The sequence below is a fragment of the Pongo pygmaeus genome, chromosome 13, assembly GCF_028885625.2.
Source record: "Pongo pygmaeus isolate AG05252 chromosome 13, NHGRI_mPonPyg2-v2.0_pri, whole genome shotgun sequence".
Classification (NCBI taxonomy): Eukaryota; Metazoa; Chordata; class Mammalia; order Primates; family Hominidae; genus Pongo; species Pongo pygmaeus.
Window position 1 is genome coordinate 122,079,421 of NC_072386.2, and position 19,501 is coordinate 122,098,921.

General features: G+C 50.7%; 1 protein-coding gene across 22 annotated transcripts in view; it reads left to right on the forward strand.

The window, feature by feature from the left end:
• The window catches only part of PRRC2B (proline rich coiled-coil 2B), a 127,167-nt gene that overhangs the window by 9,997 nt on the left and 97,669 nt on the right, over nucleotides 1-19,501 (forward strand). For 9 of the 22 annotated variants that reach the window (XM_054500084.2, XM_054500091.2, XM_054500092.2 and 6 more), the window contains exon 1: nucleotides 10,926-11,138. The exons of 1 other annotated variant lie outside the window; for it this stretch is intronic. The gene's annotated coding sequence lies outside the window, so the exon portion shown is untranslated. Of the gene's footprint in view, nucleotides 1-3,773; nucleotides 3,955-4,092; nucleotides 4,206-10,924; nucleotides 11,139-19,501 lie in introns of those variants that run through there. 12 more of the 22 variants (XM_054500097.2, XM_054500090.2, XM_054500098.2 and 9 more) reach the window with 5 other exon arrangements.

The window sequence follows — 19,501 nt, forward strand, 5'->3', positions numbered from 1 at the left end:
ACCCTCCTTCATCCTACCCTTATCCTACCACCTCCACCTCATATGTCAGCTTCACTAGTTGCTGTGTCTTCCTGGGTCTCCACGTTGAGGAATATTCTGAAGCGGTTGAGCAGGAAGAGGCCTGTGGTTCAGGAATGCTGCCATGGGCACAGAAAGGGAGCAGGTGGGATGGCTTCCTGGGACTTGGCCATTCCTGTTCTTTATTTGGGAGGCTCCTTTGAGAGCTGCCTCTTTTTTCTTTTCATTTCCTTTCTCAAACGCAACCCTTCAATAATTTTTCATTGCTTCTTATACTCAGCCAGAGTTTCCAAGTTCTAGTTCTTTTTTTTTTTTTTTTTTCTGAGACGGAGTCTTGCTCTGTCCCCCAGGCTGGAGTGCAATGGTGCGATCTCGGCTCACTGCAACCTCCACCTCCCGGGTTCACGCCATTCTCCTGCCTCAGCCTCCTGAGTAGCTGGGACTACAGGAGCTCGCCACCATGCCCAGCCAATTTTTTGTATTTTTACTAGAGACGGGGTTTCACCGTGTTAGCCAGGTTGGTCTCGATCTCCTGACCTCGTGATCTGCCCGCCTTGGCCTTCCAAAATGCTGGGATTACAGGCGTGAGCCACCGCACCTAGCCAATTCTTTTTTTAAGTTTGTTATTTTTATTATTGTTTTTTTGGGACAGTCTCGCTCTGTCCCCCAGGCTGGAGTACAGTGGCGTGATCTCAGCTCACTGCAACCTCTGCTGCCCAGGTTCAAGCGATTCTTGTGCCTCAGCCTCCCGTGTCACTGGGACTACAGGCACGTACCACCATGCCTGGCTAAATTTTTTATTTTCAGTAGAGACAGGGTTTCACCGTGTGGGCCAGGCTGGTCTTGAACTCCTGGACTCAAGTGATCTCCCTGCCTTGGCCTCCCAGAGTTTCCAAGTTTTATTTATTTATTTATTTTTGGAGACTGAGTCTTACTCTGTTGCCCAGGCTGGAGTGCAGTGGCATGATCTCGGCTCACTGCAACCTCTGCCTCCTTGGTTCAAGCAATTCTCCTGCCTCAGCTGCCCAAGTAGCTGGGATTACAGGCGTCTGCCACCACGCCCGGCTAATTTTTGTATTTTCAGTAGAGACGGGGTTTCACTATGTTGGTCAGGATGGTCTCAAACTCCTGACTTCAGGTGATCCACCCTCCTCGGCTTCTCAAAGTGCTAGGATTACAGACGTGAGCTACCAAGCCCAACCAGGGTTTCCAAGTTGTAAGTCTTACCCTCATTTCTTCTTTTATTCACCAGTCTCTGGTCTTTGTCTCCTCTCTTTCTCCAGTGTCTGGTAGGAAATGGAGGGCAAAATTATAAGTACTGGCTGTGGTTTGAAGAGAGGGTGCCAGGGGTCCCAGGGAACCCCTGTGTTGTTGAGCCCCTCGGAGACTTGCTTTTATCCTGTGTGTGTGTTCACTGCTGAGGCTCAGATGTCCCTCCCTGCTGTGAGCTCCTGGGTCTGTGCAGGGGCCCCCTGCTGCTGGTTCAGACCCAGTGTTGTATTTTTAGCTCCAGGCCCCCATTCCTTTTTTTTTTTTTTTTTTTTTTTGGAGACAGAGTCTTGCTCTGTTGCCTGTCGCCCAGGCTGGAGTGCAGTGGTGTGATCTCAGCTCACAGCAACCTTCGTCTCCCGAGCTCAAGCGAATCTCCTGCCTCAGCCTTCCAAGTGGCTGGGATTATAGGCGTGCACCACCACGCCTGGCTAATTTTTGTACTTTTAGTAGAGATGGAGTTTCACCATATTGGCCAGGCTGTTCTCAAACTCCTGACCTCAAGTGATCCACCCGCCTTGGCTTCCCAAAGTGCTGGGATGACAGGCGTGAGCCACCGCACCCAGCCAGGCCCCCCATTCCTGTAGGAGTGCACCTTCCCTTAGGTGGAGCCACATCTCTAGTGGCTACCAGACAGCATGGAGTGTCCTCCCGGTGCTCAGACTCTCCCATCCCCAGGCCTTTGTTCATGCTGGTCCCTCCATCTGGACTGTTCCTCCACAGTCTCCTCTGATTAAACTCTGCTCTTCCTTCAAGGCCTGGCCTCAAAAGCACCTGCACCGAGAAGGCCTCCTCCGGCTCCCCAGCTGGAATCCATTTCTCCCTGGAATATTGTTCATTTTTCCCCTTGAGTTTAGATGGCTCCACTTTCTAAACTGAACATGGGAACTCATGCTGTGTCTTGTTAGTACAACTGCACTGTGGAGAACAGGTGCAGAGCATTTGAAAGCGGCCAGTCCAAGAATCCTGGAACAGCTCATGACTGCACCAGCTGGAGGCCTCACATTCCTGGATCGGATCATATTACAAGTTAGCTGTGGCCAAATCCCTGTTATCCTCCTGCCCTTTCTCGGGAAGGAGGAAGCACTAGACCACGTAAGAGCCAGGTCCCAAGACATTCAGGCCCAGCTTAGGCTGTGTCTGGCAGGTAGTAAAAGCTCACGAAATCAGTCTTTATTGTTGTAGGGTTTTTGTTTGTTTGTTTTGATTTTGGTTTCTCTTTTTTTTTTTTTTTTGAGACAGAGTCTCGCCCTGTCACCCAGGCTGGAGTGCAGTGGCCCAGGCTAGAGTGCAGGGGCTCGATCTCGGCTTACTGCAACCTCCGCCTCACGGGTTCAAATGATTCTCCTGCCTCAGCCTCACAAATAGCTGGGACTACAGATGCCCAACACCATGCCCAGCTAATTTTTTGTATTTTTAGTAGAGACAGGGTTTCACCGTGTTAGCCAGGATTGTCTGGCTCTCTTGACCTCGTGATCCCCCTGCCTCGGCCTCCCAAAGTGCTGGGATTACAGGCATAAGCCACTGCGCCCGGCTGGTTTTGGTTTATTTTTTGCGACAGATCTTGCTCTGTCGCCCAGGTTGGAGTCCAGTGGCACAGTCATGGCTCCTTGGAACCTCTGCCTCCTGGGTTCAGCTGATCTTCCCACCTCAGCCCCTGAGTAGCTGGGACTACAGGCACTTACCACCATGCCCGGCTATGTTTTTTGTTTTTTTTTTTTGCGACAGAGTATTGCTCTGTTGCCCAGGCTGGAGTGCAGTGGCACGATCTCAGCTCACTGCAACCTCTGTCTGCCTCCCATGCTCAAGCGATTCTCATGCCTCAGCCTCCTGAGTAGCTGGGATTACAGGCACCCGCCACCACGCCTGGCTAATTTTTGTATGTATGTATGTATGTGTTTATTTATTTTATTTGAGGTGGAGTCTCACTCTGTCGCCTGGGCTTGAGTGTGGTGGCACGATCTTGGCTCGCTGCAACTTCCACCTCCCAGGTTCAAGTGATTCTCCTGCCTCAGCCTCCCAAGTAGCTGGGATTACAGGCACGCACCACCATGCCCAGCTAATTTTTTGTATTTTTAGTAGAGACAGGGTTTCACCATCACGGCCAAGCTGGTTTCAAACTCCTGACCTCAAGTGATCTGCCCACCTTGGCCTCCCAAAGTGCTAGGATTACAGGTGTGAGCCACTGCGCCCGGCCAAATTTTTGTATTTTTAGTAGAGACAGGGTTTCACCATCACGGCCAAGCTGGTTTCAAACTCCTGACCTCAAGTGATCCGCCCACCTTGGCCTCCCAAAGTGCTAGGATTACAGGTGTGAGCCACTGCGCCCGGCCAAATTTTTGTATTTTTAGTAGAGATAGGGTTTCACCATCTTGGCCAGGCTGGTCTTGAACTCTTGACCTTGTGATCCACCCGCCTCAGCCTCCCAAAGTGCTGGGATTACAGGTGTGAGCCACTGCGCCTGGCTTAATTTTGTACTTTTTTAGTACACACAGGGTTTCACCATGCTGATCAGGCTAGTCGTGAACGCCTGACCTCAAGTGATCCACCCACCTTAGCCTCCCAAAGTGCTGCGATTACAGCCGTGAGCCACCGCGCCTGGTCAAAGGAGACATTTTCACCTTGGCTGTAACAGAAGTGGAACCAGAGCTGGAAGACGGACAGAAAGTAAGAACTGAGTGAACCCAGGAGACCAAGGCTGGAGAGAGTGGGCATGAACCAATGAGCAAGTGTTGGGTTGTGTTTTGTTTCCTTTTAATTAATTAATTAATTTTTTTGAGATGGAGTTTCACTCTTGTCGCCCAGGCTGGAGTGCAATGGTGTGATCTTGGCTGACTGCAACCTCTGCCTCCTGGGTTCAAGCGATTCTCCTGCCTCAGCCTCCCGAGTAGCTGGGATTACAGACATGAGCTACACCAGTAAGTTTCCTAATATTTAAAAGAAAACAGCTGGGCACGGTGGCACATGCCTGTGATCCCAGCTACTTGGGAGGCTGAGGCAGGAGAATCACTTGAACCTGGTAGGCAGAGGTGGCAGTGAGCTGAGATCACGCTATTGCACTCCAGCCTGGGCAACAAGAGCGAAAAACTCCGTCTCAAAACAAAAAAAAGTCTCCTTCAGGGTCCCCCAAATGTCCTGGGAAATCCCACCCAGGAGCCAGCCCTCGCTGGCAGCCTCAGACCACAGACAGCAGCCGCCACAGCCGGCCCAGCACATCAGCCTTGCTCTCCCCTGGAAAGGCTAAACTTCCCAGACTGGCACTGCTGGATTCTTCTAGTCCTGGCTCGGCCACCCATGTCGTTTGTGATCTTGCCTATGTAAGTCACTTAACTTCTGACCTAAATTTCCTTATCAGTAAAGTGGGAGAAATAATAACAGTCTTGCAAGTGTTAATTAAGTTATCTTAGCAGCATGCCTGGCCCAGAAAAGATGCTCAGTAAACAACAGCTATCATCATTCTTTTTTTTTTTTTGAGGCAGAGTCTCACCTTGTCGCCCAGGCTGGAGTGCAGCGGCGCCATCTCGGCTCACTGCAAGCTCCGCCTCCTGGGTTCACGCCATTCTCCTGCCTCAGCCTCCTGAATAGCTGGGACTACAGGCGCCCGCCACCACGCCCGGCTAATTTTTTGTATTTTTAGTAGAGATGGGGTTTCACCATGTTAGCCAGGATGGTCTCAATCTCCTGACCTCGTGATCCGCCCACCTCCGCCTCCCAAAGTGCTGGGATTACAGGCGTGAGCCACCGCCCCCGGCCCATCATTCTTATTGTTGTCATCTTGGAGAGAAGTGCAGAGAGAAGAGGATTTCCTGAACTTGGGATGTGGTTTGGATGTAGCCTAACTGTTGAGTTTTGCGGGGCAAGTGAAGGATCTCTGTTTTTTTTTTTTTTTTTTAAGAGATAGGGTCTTGCTCTGTTGCCCAGGCTGGAGTGCAGTGGCGTGAACATGTCTCACTGCAGCCTCGACTTCCTGGGCTCAAGCAATCCTCCCACCTCAGCCTCTGGAATAGCTGGGACTACAAGTATACGCCAACATTCTCGGCTAATTTTTTAATTTTTTTTGTGGAGATGGGGCTGGTCTTGAAATCTCAACCTCAGATGATCCGCTCACCTCAGACTCCCAAAGTTCTGGGATTACAGGCGTGTGCCACCACGCCCAGCACTTTTTTTCTTTTCTTTTCTTTTGAGACGGAGTCTCGCTCTGGCGCGATCTTGGTTCACTGCAACCTCCGCCTCCTGGGTTCAAGCGATTCTCCTGCCTCATCCTCCCGAGTAGCTAGGACTGCAGGCACACGCCACTATGCTCAGCTAATTTTTGTATTTTTAGTAGAGACAGGGTTTCACCATGTTGGCCAGGATGGTCTCGATCTCTTGACCTCGTGATCTGCCCTCCTTGGACGTCCAAAGTGCTGGGATTACCGCACCCAGCCCCTCCTTTTACCTTTTTTTTTTTTTTTTTGAGATGGAGTCTCGCTCCGTTGCCCAGGCTGGAGTGCAGTGGCATGATCTTGGCTCACTGCAACCTCCCCCTCCCGGATTCAAGCAATTCTCCTGCCTCATCCTTCCAAGTAGCTGGGACTACAAGTGCATGCCGCCACCCCCCGCAAATTTTTTGTATTTTAGTAGAGATGGCGTTTCACCATGTTGCCCAGGCTAGTCTCGAACTCCTGAGCTCAGGCAATCCACCCACCTTGGCCTCCCAAAGTGCTGGGATTACAGGTGTGAGCCACTGCGCCCGGCTCCTTTCATTTTTTTTTTTTTTTTTTGAGACAGAGTTTCGCTGTCGTTGCCCAAGCTGGAATGCAGTGCTGCGATCACGGCTTATACCACAACCTCCGCTTCCCCAGTGAATCAAGGGATTCTCCTGCCTCAGCCTCCCAAGTAACTCGGATTGCAGGCATGCACCACCATGCCTGGCTCAGTTTTTGTATTTTTAATAGAGACGGGGTTTCTCCATGTTGGTCAGGCTGGTCTCACACTCCCAACCTCAGGCAATCCGTCCACCTTGGCCTCCCAAAGTGCTGGGATCACATGCCTGAGCCACCGTGCCTGGCTGGGCAAGTCATTGAACTTTCTGATGCTCTATTTTCTCGACTGTTAAGTGCAGGTATTCAAAACACCAGGTATGTTTTCTTCCTCTGACACCTTGCTGGATGCTTTGTCCCCATAGTGGTGACAGTAGTGGAAGGAAGGCTGGGAACTCACCTCCAGGCTAGCTGAGGTTTGGAGGCTTTACTGCATGTGCTTATTTGGCTGGTTTTGTGAGCCGTGTGTTTTGTGTGGTTGGTCAGGAGCCACGTTTTTGGCCTCAGTTGGCCAGGCATCCACTTTTCAACCACCATGGAGGCTGAGTGCTTACTTTGTGCCAAGCTCTCTTCTCTGCTTGGGGATCCCAGCTGGAGAGACACTACAGTGCTCCCCACACAATTTTCGCAGGTAGAAACTCTTAGGCACCAAAAGGCTAGCTCTGCTGGTTAGAGACAGAACCAGAACTAAAACCTCAGAACATGCGTTTTTTTTGTTTTTTTTTTTTTTGAGACGGAGTCCTGTTTTGTCACCAAGCAGGAGTGCAGTGGCAATCTTGGCTCACTGCAACCTCCAACTCTCGAGTTCAAGCTATTCTTCTGCCTCAGCCTCCCGAGTGATTACAGGTGCCCGCCACCACGCCTGGCTAGTTTTTGTATTTGTAGTAGAGACAGGGTTTCAATGTGTTGGCCAGGATGGTCTCGATCTCCTGACCTCGTGATCCTCCCGCCTCGGCTTCCCAAAGTGCTGGGATTACAGGCGTGAGCCACTGCGCCCGGCCTGTGTTTGTTTTATTGGCTGTAGTGGCCTTTGTCTGCCCAGTTCAACAGCATGGCCCCAGAGCCTGGCACAGTGGGCACCAGAGTGCAGGTGCCCAGTGAATGAACGGATGAACTTTGATTCCCAGGGCTCTCCTCTGGGCTAAGCACTTTGCAGGGATGGATGACTGCATGTCATTCTCTCCATGAGGATGGCCAGGGAGGTGGGACGTGGCTGAGCTGGATTTGAAGCCAGGTCTCTTCTCTCCCAAGGCTCCTAGCTTGCCTTTTTTTTTTTTTTCTTTTTTGAGACAGAGTCTTGCTCTGTCGCCCAGGCTGGAGTGCAGTGGCGCGATCTCAGCTCACTGCAAGCTCTGCCTCCCGGGTTCATGCCATTCTTCTGCCTCAGCCTCCCGAGTAGCTGGGACTACAGGTGCCTGCCACCACGCCTGGCTAATTTTTTGTATTTTTAGTGGAGACGGGGTTTCACCATGTTAGCCAGGATGGTCTTGATCTCCTGACCTCATGACCCACCTGCCTCGGCCTCCCAAAGTGCTGGGATTACAGGCGTGAGCCACTATGCCCTAGCTTTTTTTTTTTTTTTTGATACAGAGTCTCACTCTGTTGCCCAGGCTATAGTGCAATGGTGCAATCTCAGCTCACTGCAACCTCCACCTCCCGGGTTCAAGCAATTCTCCTGCTTCAGCTTCTTGAGTAGCTGGGGTTACAGGCACGTACCACCAGGCCTGGCTAATTTTTGTATTTTTAGTAGAGACAAGGTTTCACCATGTTGGTCAGGCTGGTCTCGAACGCCTGACCAAGTGATCTGCCCACCTCAGCCTCCCAAAGTCCTGGGATTACGGGCTTGAGCCGCTGTGTCTGGCCCTAGCTTGCCTTTTAACCCTTACCTTGCTGTGTTGCCTTCAGCAAGTCTCCAAGGTTGTACTAGTTTTCTATTGCTACATTACCACACATTTAGTGGCTTATGTAACTTTGTTATCTTAAAGTTCTGGAGGTCACAGTGGTTGGCAGGACTCATTTTCTTCTGGAGGCTTTAGGGGAGAATCCATTCCTTGTCCTTTGTAGCTTCTAGAGGAGGCCTGCATTTCTGGGCGTGAGGTCCTGCGTCATTCCTTTGTCAGTCAATATGATGAACTCCGCTTCATCAACCACATCTTCTGCCACCCTGACCCTGCTTCCTTCCTCTTGTGAGGACCCTTGTGATTCCACTTGCCCAACCAAATAATCCAGGATTCATCTCTGCATCTCAAGATCCTTAACTTCATCCCATCTACAGAATCCCTTATGCCAGAGAAGGTACCATCTTCACAGGTTTCAGGGATCAGGACTTGGACATCTTTGGTGGGGGGCATTGTATTGCCTCCACAAAGTCTACTTTTCTTCTCTGTTGGATGGGCACACTAGTAATGTCTGTTTTGTGGGTATATCATGAGGATTACCTGAGTGACTCTATAGGGAGTATTTAGCACAATGGCTGTCACATAGTAAGTGCTCAGTAAACCACCCTGTTACTGTTCAGCCTCCTCCTATCATTTTGTTTTGTTTTGTTTTGAGACAGAGTCTCTGTTGCCCGGGCTGGAATGAAGTGGCGTGCTCTTGGCTCACTGCAACCTCCACCTCCTGGGTTCAAGTGATTCTTGTGCCTCAGCCTCCTGAGTAGCTGGGATTACAGGACCCCACCACCATGCCCGGCTAATTTTTGTATTTTTAGTAGAGACGGGGTTTCACCGTGTTGGCCAGACTGGTCTCAAACTCCTGACCTCAGGTGATCTGCCTGCCTCGGCCTCCCAAAGTGCTGGGATTACAGGGGTGAGCCACCACGCTTGGCCTTACAAATAAGGAATCTGAGGCTTCAGACAGTGTATTTATTTTTTGCTTGTTTATTTGCTTTCTTTTTTTTTTTGAGATGGAGTCTTGCTCTGTCACCCAGGCTGGACTGCAGTGGCACGATCTCGGCTCAGTGCAACCTCCGCCACCCGGGTTCGAGCAATTCTTCTGCCTCAGCCTCCCAAGTAGCTGGGATTACAGGCGCCCACCACCATGCCTGGCTAATTTTTGTATTTTTAGTAGAGATGGGGTTTCACCATATTGGTCAGGCTGGTCTCGAACTCCTGACTGCGTGATCCACCTGCCTCGACCTACCAAAGTGGTGGGATTACTTACAGGTGTGAGCCACCGTGCCAGCCTTACAGATGAAGAACCTGAGGCTCAGTTTATTTAATTTATTTTTTATTTGTTTATTTGCCTTCTATCATTTTTGTTAGTTGCTGGGTTTTGAGCACTGGGCCGATTCTATGGCCTTCCTGAAGATGGTCAAGGAACAAAATGGAAAATAAAAATTAGGGTTACATCCTCCCTGTTTTGTAGAGATAGCGAAATATTGAAGACATTGGCAGGGGAATAATGCAAATTTGATGATGTAAAACAGAGTGGCCAGCACTGTAATCCCAACACTTTGGGAGGCCAAGGTAGGTGGATCACTTTAGCCCAGGAGTTCCAGACCAACTTGGCCAACATGGTGAAATCCCGTCTCTACTAAAAATACAAAAATTAGCTGGGTGTGGTGGCAGATGTCTGTAATCCCGGCTACTCAGGAGGCTGGGGCAGGAGAATCGCTTGAATCTAGGAGTTGGAGGTTGCAGTGAGCAGAGATTGCGGATTGCGCCACTGCACTCCAGCCTGGGGGACACAGCGAGACTGTCTCCAAAAAAAAAAAAGAAAAAAAGGATAACACTGAAAATGACCATGGATAAAATGTAGGAAAATTCAGAGAATTATAAAGAAGGCTATAAAATTATCCAGAATCCTACTCCCCAAAAACTAAGCTTTGTTCACCAGCCTCAGTTCTGGAGTTAGGCTGAAGTGGGTTAATTTTCCTTCTGGGTCCAGCAGTGTGGCCTTGGGCACATTCTCTCAGAGCCTCCTTTGTCTCACCTGTGAATTAGAACAGTAATATCTGCCCTTGGGTTAGGATTAAGTGAGACAAACCACGTGCTTTAGCATAGGGCATGGCCCGCAACTGGTGCTTAGTGCAACCGTGACTGAAAGAGGGTGGGATGAGTTGGGTGCCAGGCCCTAACATTTTTTTTTTTGTATTTGCTTTTTGAAATTGCTTTTATAGTTGGTTAGGTGTCTAAAAAAGTAAGAACCCTCCTCCGCTCTCCAACCTCAAATCACGGAGGTAACCAAGACGGGAGTGCAGTCTCCCGGACCTTTTGTTTTGCAATCACACAAACACACAACACTTAAGAGGAGGGGCTTATTAGTTTTCATTTTGTAAAAATGGGACAAAGTACCCATATTGTGCAACAACCTTGCTTTTGAAATGAAAAAAGTATTATTTCTGCTTCCTTTCCGTGCATATACCGTATACATATTTTAACAAAATCCGGGCTCAGTCTGTTCTGAGGCGCTGCAGTTTTGAAGGGGGAGAGGGCGGAGATCCGGGCTCGCTCCCCCGTCACTGCCCCCTCCATCCCTTCCCCCTCTTTCCGGGCGCCCTTCCCCCGGGCCCAGGCCGGGCCCATGCCCTTCCCAGGCCCCTTCTCTTGGCTCCTGGCTCCTCCTCTGGGTCTCCTCCCCGAGCCCCGCACTGCCCCGTTCACTCCCGCCCCTCCCGCCGGCCCCGGGACCCTCCCCCCTCCCCGCCCCCTCCCGCCGCTCCCCACCCCCTCCCGCCGCTCCCCGCCCTTCCCCCCTGGCCCCCGCCCTCGCCCGGCCCCCGGGCCGATCCCAAGGCCGCGGCTCTCGGGAGGCGCGGCAGGGGGCGCTGCGCAGGCCCAGGCTGCGGGCGGCGGCGGGAGGAGGAGGCCGAGGAGGCGGGGGCGGCGGCAGGCGGGGGGCGGGGAGCCGAGCGCGAGGGAGCGAGCGGCGAGACAGGCGCCGAGGCTCCACCGCGCAGCGACGAGCGAGCCCGGGAGGAGGGAGGGAGCGAGCGAGCGAGCAGCCCGCGCCGCCGCCTCGCAATCCGCCGCCATCCCGCCGCCCCCGTGCCCGACCGCCGCCCGACTGCCATCGCCCGGCCCGGCCGCGCCCGCGGAACCAGACCAGGTGGGCCGGGGCCGGGGCGCGGGGGCGGCGGCGCTAAGATGGAGGCGGCGCGGCCCGGCCGGGCTTTGTCTCCCGCGGCCGCCGCCGGGGGCCCTGCGGCCCTGCCCGACCTTTGTCCGCGAGCGCGGCCCCCGCTGCCGCCGCCGCCTCCTTCCCGCCGGGCGCGGGGCTGCGGGGCTGGGAGGCCGCGGGGCCTGGGGGCGGTGGGCCCGGGCGCGCTTGCCATTGTTGTGGCGGCGCCGCGCGGCCTCAGGCTGGGGCGGGGTCCGGGGACCGCGCGCCTCCGTCAGGGTTCGCCCGCCACCCCCGTACCCCCGAGGCCGGGCCGGGCTGCAGAGGCCGGAGGGGCGGGGGTCCCGGGCCCGCAGCCGGGCTCGGGGTTCCGGGGCCGGCGTCTCTGCTCCCCGCCCCGCCCAATTGACGGAGCAACGCGCCCGAGGCGGGATCCTGCGGGGTCGGGCCTTGGGTCCGGGGCGCTGAGTGGCGTTCGCGGGGCCGTTCCTGGCGCGGGGTGGGCCGGGCCCCGGCGGCGCTAAAGTTGGCGGCTGGGGGAGGGAGGCGAGCGGCCGCCCAGTCTCGGTGTGAGTGCGGGAACCAGAGGGTTATTTTCGAAATGCTGAATGCTCCATGCTAAAAATGTTTAATAATAAACAGGATGTCGCCACTCGGGGCCTGCCAGATGGGTTTTTTTTTTTTCCTCCTCTTTTGCCTCCCCCCCAACCCCCAAGAGAGGAATTCAGCCCTGTTGAAACTGTGGGCCTCTGAAGAGTGGATTTGCCTTAAGAGATGGATTTTTTTCCTTTTTCTTTTCTCTTCCTTCTAAATATCGTGGGAGGTCGGAGCCCACCTTTAGGCAAGAATTGGAGGTGTTTTCAGTGGTGAGCTTGAAGGAAGTGGGAGAAGGGGGGCTGGGGAGTGTCATTTGCTAAATGGCTTCCTGGGAGAAATCTTTAAATATCTTTGGTTTACAGGACTGTTAAACTTTCCCTAAGATTCTTTTTTTTCTTTAAGGTTTAGTGTGCATTTGATGTGGCTTTATACAGTATCATCCAGTTTGGTTTTTGTAACCATTCGTATGCGGTCTTAGCATGGTTTCTCCGAATCTCGCTGCAGCCATTTAGTCAGGTCTATGCACAGCGCTGTGGTGTAAGGTGGGGCTGGGGAGGCCCAGGCATTGGGGTGCAGATCCTGCTTGTTTCTTCCGTAAACCTGGTGACTCTGGGGCTGTCTGAGGCTTCATCTGCATAAATCGGGGCGTGCACCCTCCACCTGGCAGGTTTGGGCAACGGTGAAGGGCCTAGCAGAGGGCCTGGCACAGTTAGTGGTTCCACCTACGGTTGTTGGTATAACTGCTGTCAAGTCCTAGGACAGACATGAGCCCATTGTGGTGCCACCCATAGAGCCAAACTGTGCGCGTGAATGCCACAGGTGCTGGCCTAAGGCATGGGCAATACAGAAGGAATTCAAGGCCCAAACATGAGTGGGCGCGCTTATACAGTGCTGAGCCTCTCGGGAGGCAGGGATGGGAAAAAGTAGCATTTGGAGGTCTCTAGAACTTAATAGACCCGGAGTGTGTGGTAGTTGGTCAGCTTAAGGCAGGGTTAGAACAGTACGAGATGCTCAGGACAAACAGACGCCCAAGGAGTCCTGCCTTCTGAGGATAACTGCTTTCCTTGGGGATTGGCAGATAATCATTTGAGAGTGAGTTTCTACTTGTTTGGGCAAGTGTGTCTCTTGGAGCCTGCGCAGCTGGATTCTGGTCCTCATCGGGTTACCTTTACAAAGCAAGTCTCTGAGCCTCAGATTTTGCATCTGTAAGATGGGAATAATTATGCCTGCCTTGGGTATCTATTAGGGCTCTTGGGAGCCTCACTTAAGATTCACAGTCAATTTTCTCTCTCCATAGGAAGGTGATGAAATGTATGTGTTTGTTGGTTATCTGTTTTTCTGGTTCCTTTCTCCTTCCTCCCTCCCTCCCTTGCCCTCTTCCTCTCTCCCTCCTCCTCTTCCTCTCTCCCTCCCTCCCCTCCCCTTCCTGTTCCTTCCTTCCCTTTCTTCTTTTTTCTTTTCTTTTTTTTTTTTTTTTTTGAGACAGTCTCACTCTGTCGCCCAGGCTAGAGTGCAACAGTGTGATCTCAGCTCACTGCAACCTCCGCCTCCTGGGTTCAAGCGATTTTCGTGCCTCAGCCTCTGGAGTAGCTGGGATTACAGGCATGAGCCACCACACTCGGCCAATTTTTGTGTTTTTAGTAGAGACAGGGTTTCACCATGTTGGCCAGGCTAGTCTCAGACATCCGACTTCAGGTGATCTGCCTGCCTTGGCCTCCCAAAGTGCTGGGATTACAGGCCTGAGCTACTGCGCCCAGCCTTCTTTCTCTTAATGCTTATTTTTTCCTCTTCTCTTGGTTGATGGAACTGTGACCTCCCCACCCCAAATTCTTTGGCCGGCTAATGTTTTGCTATGGTGGCTATCACCCATCTGCCTGGAAGCACCAGAATGGCTTAGTACAGCTAGGGAGCTCAGCCAGATCTCGGTGTCTGCTGTTTGAGACTTATGGAAGGACTATTGTTAAGAAGCAGGAGACAGACTGAACCCAGTGTTGGCCACAAGTGAGGACTGAGACCCAGGTCGCCTCTTGGCTGAACATGTTAACTTGTTGGTAAATGGCTCTGCAGTGGTTCTGCATTTTAGTGGGGAATTTGTTGTGGTTCATTTTGGCATTCCCGCAACCATCTCGTTGGTTTTTTGGTAAAATGTGGCACCCCCTCCAGACCTCCTAGCTGTGGAACTGAGATGTTTTAGCAGGGTCCTGTCATCCTTTGATTTTTTCCTCGCTTCCTGCCTCTTGGCCCTTCCTTTTTGTCTGACTTCACTCAGGCCCAGTCTGGCTCTATACTGTTAACTGGTTAGTTAGGCCAGGAGACAGTCACTGCCTCTCCCACGAGCTTCTGCATACCTGTGAATTTTGGTTATCTGTGGCCCCCTAATGCTGATTGCATGCCCTTGCCTTAGCCCCTAAGCCCACTATGTGGGCGTCCCGTCTCGTACAGTGGCCCTCTCCAGCCTCCACTGGGCCCAAATAGGTAAAAAGAAAGCCTGGGGAAGGAAGAGCGAGGAAACCTCGGGAGAGTGGAATTTCAGGAATGGCAAGTCAGAACTGGTTCCAGCATGGGTCTCGTTGCCTTGTGCTTAGCTGAGGGATTTTTGTTATGAATTTGTTTTATTTATTTATTTATTTGCCTGTTTACCACTCCTAACCTCTTTTGAATTTCAGTTCTCTTTTTTTATCCTGAAGGATTATTTTATTGTACTTTTGAGGGTTTTTTTTTTTTTTTTTTTTGCCTTGCACAAAGTACTGACTCATGTTGCTAATGGCTGTGGCTGTATGCTGGTTATATGTCTCATTATCCTACCGCTTAAGATTGATCATTTCTGGGTTGGTTTCTATTTCAAACCAGAGTAGGCCAGGTGGGTCAATTCATGTATTTCTGAATTCAATAATGAGGCTTCCCTACCATGAAATGTACATATCTTGTCATGAGCGGACAGGTACTAAATAGGGCCTATCTATACTAGATTTTAAAACAATGCATTTCTCCCCAAAAAACAAAATTTCCGGCAGACAATGGGCTATGTGCTCCAAATCTTGTAATTTTGGTTTTAAATAAATTTCATGTAAGGAGGCAGGGCTAACTAGACTGTCTTCTTTTCAGAGCATAACTCGATATCTTTTTAAGATTTTTCCTGGGACTTGTACAGCCTCAGGAAACTTGGGTCTGTCATTGGGACAAAGAAATACAGGCACTGGCTGTGGTGTTGGAGATGGGAGCGACATGGGATATGGTGAGCTTTGTTTCTGGTGAAATAGAATTGTTTATCATTAGCTTTAGGTTTAAAAGGTGCCATTCAGACTGGACCTTCTCACCTGGGAGCTGGCAGACCTGGGCCTTGCCATTGGTGATATTACTGTTTATACCTCTGGGTGGCACGTGGGAAATCTCTTTTGTACTGGGAGGGAGGTTTGCCTTAGTGACTTGAGCCAGAAGTTGTGGTTGAGCTTTGTTCTCAGCTGTACTTGTTGGTTTTCTGTGTGACCTGAGAAGCATCCTTCGAGCTGAAGTGCACCTCTGAGGTGCTGGCAGCAGCACTGGTTTGTGAAGCATTGCATGCAGCAGGAGTAGCTGGCAGAACAAAGCCTATCTCAAGTTGCTGGCCATCTTTTGCATCTTGTACAGGACTTCCTTCCGTTCTTACCTCTGCAGCCAGTTGTGTGGCTTCCGTCTGGACCCTCTTCCTCCTTTCCAAGATAACCATCAGCCTTTTTCTCTGTGGGGCCGCAGAAGCAGTATTTATTGCATTTTTAATTGACTTGTCAGGCAATAGATACTCCTTGAGCACCTATCATTTGCCAGGCATTGTACAAGGCCCTTTAAATACATTTTTCTTGTGGTAGGGCAAGGTGGCTCATGCCTGTAATCCCAGTACTTTGGGACGCCAAGGCGAGTGGATTGCTTGAGGCCAGGTTAAGACCAGCCTGTGCAATGTGATGAAAAAATAATGCCTCTTAAAAGAAAAAATTAGTACAGTATAGTGGTGCATGCCTGCAGTTCTAACTACTTGGGAGGCTGAAGCAGGAGGATCACTTGAGCTTGGGAGGTTGAGGTTGCAGTGAGCCGTGATCATGCCGCTGCACTCTAGCCTGGGCAACGGAGTGAGACCCTGTCTCAAAACAATAAAAAGTAGGCTGGGCACGGTAGCTCACGCCTGTAATCCAAGCACTTTGGGAGGCCGAGGTGGACGGATCACCTGAGGTCAGGAATTCAAGACCAGCCTGGCCAACATGGTGAAACCCCGTCTCTGCTAAAAATACAAAAATTAGCTGGATGCTGTGGCGAGTGCCTGTAGTCCCAGCTACTCAGGAGGGTGAGGCTGGAGAATCACTTAAACCTGGGAGGTGGAGGTTGCAGTGAGCTGAGATCGTGCCACTGCATTCCAGCCTGGGAGACAGAGTGAAATTCTGTCTCAAAAAAAAAAAAAAAGGTCTGGGCACGGTGGCTCATGCGTATAATCCCAGCATTTTGGGAGGCCGAGGTGGGCGGATCACGAGGTCAGGAGATCGAGACCATCCTGGCTAATACGATGAAACCCTGTGTCTACTAAAAATACAAAAAATTAGCCGGGCGTGGTGGCGGGTGCCTGTAGTCCCAGCTACTCGGGAGGCTGAGGCAGGAGAATGGTGTGAACTTGGGAGGCGGAGTTTGCAGTGAGCCGAGATCACGACACTGCACTCCAGCCTGGGCGACACAGCAAGACTCCATCTGAAAAAAAAGGAAAATACTGAAAAGAATAAATACCAAAATAAATATATAAATCACTTGTGACCTCACCATCCAGAGCTAACTACAGTAAAGTTGCTGGTGTGTTTCTTTCCTCTGGTAATGTCTGTGGTTTCTAAATTAGAGTAATAGTATATATACATTGAATACACAGTTGATAGCTTGCTTTTTCCCTTTTAATGTTACAGTATATTCCTCTAAGTTATTTTTATAATTATACAATTGCTATTATATGGATATGCCATAATTAATATTGACTCCTGTATTACTAGACATTTAGATTATTGTTGCCCTCTTTTCCCTCTCATAAGAAAAACCGTAGAGAGCATCTTGGCATGTAAGTCTTGGTCTACGTGGCTGATTATCTCCCGTAAGTGGAATTTCTGGGGTCAGAGGATTGCAGGCTTGTTCTTCTCTTCTGGACAGGATCGGTTGTCTCCTTCAGTCTTTGTCACCTCCCTCTCCAGCCTCGAGCCCAAGGCAGCCTCTTTCTTAGTTTTTTCTTTTTTGAGGCAGGGTCTCACTTTGTCGCCCAGTCTGGAGTGCAGTGGTGTGATCTCAGCTTACCGTAGCCTCTGCATCCTGGGCTCAAATGATCCTTCTGCCTTAGCCTCCCAAGTAGCTGGGATCCTATAGGCATGCATGCCTAAGTTTTGTATTTTTTTGTGGAGACGGGGTTTCGCCATTTTGCTGTTTGTTTTTCTTTTCTTTCTTTCTTTCCTTTTTTTTTTTTTGAGATGGCATCTTGTTCTGTTGTGCAGGCTGGAGTGCAGCAGTGCGATCTTGGCTCACTGCAACCTCCGATTCCTGGGTTCAAGCGATTCTCCTGCCTCAGCCTTCGAGTAGCTGGGATTACAGGCGTGCACCACCACACCTGGCTACTTTTTGTATTTTTAGTAGAGATGGGGTTTTGCCATGTTGGCCAGGCTGGTCTCGAAATCCTGACCTCAGGTGATCCACCTGCCTTGGCCTCCCAAAGTGCTGAGATGACAGGTGTGAACCACCGTGCCTGGACACCCAGGCTGTTTGAGACTCCTGGACTCAAGTGATCCCTCCGCCTCCGCCTGTCAAAGTGCTGGGATTACAGGCATGAGCCACAGCACCTAGCAAGGCAGCCTCTTTCATGAGCCACTAGGTTCTGGGGGTCTCAGTCCTGGTTAAGCCCTTTGATGAGTGGGGCTTGAGGTCTTACTCCATTTACTGGTTTGAACCTGGACAAGCCTTTTGTCTTAAACAGTTTTTGTTTCTAGGGACATGGATGCCCCATTGACTCCTGGGGAGATCCTGGTCTGGTGGGGAGGAGGCTCTGGAGAGCCCCCCACCTAACTTTGGCCTCATCCTCTTGTGATTTCTTTCTTTCTTTCTTTCTTCCTTCCTTCCTTTCTTTTTTTTTTTTTTTGAGACGGAGTTTTACTCTTGTTGCCCAGGCTGGAGTGCAATGGCGCGATCTCGGCTCACTGCAACCTCCACCTCCCAGGTTCAAGCGATTCTCCTGCCTCAGCCTCCTGTGATTTCTTCGGAGCCACCTACAGTTTCTCTTTATAGCACTTTTCACAACTTGTAAATAGGTGTGTTTTTTTTTTTAATTTTAAAAATTGTGAAGTATACATAACATAAAATCTACAATTTTTAAGTGTACAGTTGAGTGGTGTGAAGCACTTTCACAGTGTTGTGCAACCATCACCACCATCCATCTCCAGAAAGTTCTCATCTTCCCAAACTGAAACTCTGTTCCCATTAGATGCCAACTCCCCTCCCCCATCCACTGGTGGCGGCCACCATTCTCACCATTCTTACCATTCTTTCTCTTTTTTTTTTTTTTTTTTTTTTTGAGATAGGGTCTCACTCTGTTGCCCAGGCTGGAGTGCAGTGGCACGATCTTGGCTCACTGCAACCTCAGCCTCTTGAGTAGCTGGGATTACAGGCACACACCACCACACCCAGCTAATTTTTGTAATTTTTTGTAGAGATGGGGTTTCACCATGTTGGCTAGGCTGGTCTCGAACTCGTGGCCTTAAGTGGTTTGCTTGCCTCAGCCTCCCAAAGTGCTGGGATTACGGGCATGAGCCACTGTGTCTGGCCTAGTTTTTGTATATTTATTTTATTGAGACGGAGTTTTGATGTTGCCCAGGCTGGAGTGCAATGGCGCGATCTCGGCTCACTGCAGCCTCTGCTTCCTGGGTTCAAGAGATTCTCCTGCCTCAGCCTCCTGAGTAGCTGGGATTACAAGCGCCTGCCACCATGCCCAGCTAATTTTTGTATTTTTAGTGGAGACGGGGTTTCACCATGTTGGCCAGGCTGGTCTCGAACCCCTGACTTCAGGTGATCTGCCCACCTTGACTTCCCAAAGTGCAGGGATTACAGGCGTGAGCCACTGTGCTTGGTCTAATTTTCGTATTATTATTGTTACTATTTTTGAGACACAATCTCGTTGTCTCCCAGGCTGGAGTGCAATGGCACGATCTCGGCTCACTGCACCTCTGCCTCCTGGGTTCGAGCGATTCTGCCTCAGCCTCCTGAATAGCTGGGATTACAGGTCTGGCTAATTTTTGTATTTTTAGGAGAAACGGAGTTTCGCCATGTTGGCCAGGCTGGTCTCGAACTCCTGAGCTCAAGCGATTTGCCTGCCTCAGCTTCCCAGAGTGCTGGAATTACAGGCATGTGTAATCCCATGGTGGCAATGGTGAGCCACCTTGCCCTGCCAACCATTTTACTTTCTTTCTGTGAAACTGAATACTCTTAAGTACCTCATGTAAGTGAGATCATCCAATATTTGTCATTTTGTGTCTGGCTTATTTTTAGCATAGTATTTCCAAGGTTCATCCATGTTGTAGCATGTGTCAGAACTAACTTCCTTCTTAAGGCAGAATAATATTCTCTTATTTGCATGTATCTACCACATTTTATTTATTCATTCAGCGATGGGCAGCAGCCTGTAGATAGTTTTGTTTTCATGTATTGAATGGTCCTTTCCCCCAGTGGAGTGAGTAAATGCATCCAGAAGCAGAATTCTGTTGTTTCCCATT